Source organism: Dendroctonus ponderosae, unplaced genomic scaffold, assembly GCF_020466585.1.
Source record: "Dendroctonus ponderosae isolate FM_Combo_2020 unplaced genomic scaffold, Dpon_F_20191213v2 Dpon_F_20191213_2, whole genome shotgun sequence".
Taxonomy (NCBI): Eukaryota; Metazoa; Arthropoda; class Insecta; order Coleoptera; family Curculionidae; genus Dendroctonus; species Dendroctonus ponderosae.
Genome location: NW_026018165.1, coordinates 15,695,139 through 15,697,718, shown reverse-complemented (window position 1 = coordinate 15,697,718; position 2,580 = coordinate 15,695,139). Strand labels below are relative to the sequence as shown.

Sequence of the window (2,580 nt, the reverse complement as noted above, 5' to 3'; positions counted from 1 at the left end):
AAATAAAAATGTTATTCACTATTTCAATTACACCTTCTTAAATTTTCAATTAACCACATGTTCTAATAGTATTTACAATAATGCAAAATTTTTCGATGCAAATATTCAATTAGGCCTGGGTAACACTGTGTTGTGTGGCATTTTTGTGTTGACGCCGTGTGTCACTGTGTCCCAACACCTCGCCAGTTACGACCCGACAGCTTCATTCCGCCTTCTCATCAAGATTTCGGATTTCTTTCGGCTTCCAACACATAAAAAGTGTCGACGCGTTGTATTGACTCGGCAAGCCGTATCGGTAACGCCGTGTAGACACCTGAAAATCCACTGTGTTACCCAGGACTATTTCTATGACCCATTTATTACCGACCATCTGGATAGACAAAAAAAATCGATCACATGAAATTAATTGCGAGGAATTAATGATTTAAAATTTATTGAACAGTTCAAAATATTAAAATATGCTGAATAGTGCTTTATTTACCTGCATTTACGTATAATTAAGAAGGCCAGAGCAACAAAACCAAGTCCCACCAGGACACAGGCAATGGATATCTGAAAATACAAGACAAATATTGGTTAGTTTCACAGCTTCAAAGAAAGAGGTCGGTATGAAATAGTTCCTAAACAATTGCTGCAATTTTTGTTAACGATGATTTCTTTAATTAATTTCCTTGACACGCAAAATTAATCAATAAATTGTTGAAAAGGGGAGTAAAGAACGTGATATAGTTACATGGCGCATTTAGCCCACCACCCCAGAACCATAAAAGTAATAATTTTGTTCCTTTATTTAATTCGATTCAGTCACAACATGAGTGAAGAAATTCGAGTGGTTTTAACCCAAAAAGCGAAATTTGAATATCAAACATTGAGCAGCAGTGGATTCGGCTTCTCCGGGGCACGTAGTAGAAATTCAGTCTTTTGTTGTCTATCAAAGTAGAAAAATTATCGTGAGTCGACATAAACTCAGCGATAGTGTTCTACGCGCTCTCATCAAATACAATAGAGTGAGCCTCCAGAAAACTAACAATATCGTTCATGCTACAATAAATTTGATCACCGGGTTTCTGCTGTATTGCTGCTAGAGGTGTGTGTCATGTTGTTATAAATTGTGCAAAAAATCAGTTTCAATTAAAAGACCATCTGAATTATATTTTTTTCGATGTTTTTTGAAAAATGTGCTCTAGATTTCGTTCTCTATTATTTGCTTCTCTAAAATCCAGTTCTCTATGTTCTCTTCATCGCGCTTCAGATTGCCATACTCTTCAAATTCTTCTTATCAAATTGGGAAACTATTACGAACCCGAACAGTCCGCTATTTAGGGCGCTCTATCTGCTCTAAAATGTGTAGTGCCAGACAGTCTATGAGATACGTTGAAGAAAATCAAAAAATACTGGAAATTGTAGAAACACCTCCCATAGACGATGTTTTCAACCATTATTGGTCTTTATTTATGGGCTACTAATGGTGGTCTCTGGTCTCTATGACTGTTAAAGCGCTGTAAAGAATGTAACTACTGGACCTGGAGAAATGTATCAAAAATGAAATTCTATATTGCTTTATCGAGCCTACAGCGTCTAGAAGGGCTTAGCGACCCGCAAAATCCATTTGAATATCAAAGCATATTTTTTTGGACCACCCCACAAGAGTTACGAGGGAGGTCGTTTAGGTTTTCAAATACTTATTACTAACTTAGCGGTACTGCCTTAACTATGAACGTTTCTGTTTGCTCACTTTTTGCGTGCCCCGGTTGTAAAGTCACAGAGTGCTATAAGTAATTATACAGGGTGATCCAAAATTTTTGGTTTGCAAAATGCTATAAAGCAACAGCACAAGCATCAAGTTTGTCATCAATCAGTACTTATTAAAGTGCCCGCAAATGGTTTTGGGCTAACATCAGTTTGGCATAAAATGAAAATAGCAAATGAAAATACTTCAAAAACATACTTAGCTATAGAGTATTATACCGAAAACATATGTATATTGTTCAGTATAATTTATGAATTTAATATACAAGGTATTTTACTGCAAAGGCGCGAACATTTTGAAAATATTTTTGATCGTTTGCCTTCTGAAAAAGTTCCTAATTGTAGTTTGTCGTTTATCAGTCGAAATGGTTTTCCGGCGCAACAGGCTGTATATCCATTTCAAGTTGCAAAACTGTAGTGAAATCTTAAGCTGACGAACCAGCTAAATCGTGACGCTTGGGGCTCACTGAAGTAATTAGTCTGACCCTTAGCCTGAAAAGTTTGGAGAACCCGACTTATCCGAACAAACTAGCCTAAAGGAAATGCCTGAAAAGTTTGGAGACGGGGTCTACAAACTTTTAAGATTTTCTCTTATTTTTTAAGCTAGTTTCCCAAATTCTTTTAATGGAGTGTGTAACTTAAGCTACATTTCGTCATTTCGAATTTACTTAAAGTGTAAAGTGCAATATTGCAAATATGAATCATATCTCTAAACAGCCGAGTCCGAAACTCATGTTTACTACGACTTCTTCGCTTATTTTGGATCATGTTTCACTCGTTATTTATCAGCCAGTATACAAGCCGAATAAAATGAAGTTTTTAACCTAGGGC

At 36.3% G+C, this 2,580-nt stretch overlaps 1 protein-coding gene across 1 annotated transcript in view; it reads left to right on the top strand.

Annotated features, from left to right (window-relative positions):
• LOC109542176 (cell cycle checkpoint protein RAD17) overlaps window positions 1-2,580 on the top strand; it is a gene marked incomplete in the record, with an annotated part of 11,973 nt that overhangs the window by 8,263 nt on the left and 1,130 nt on the right.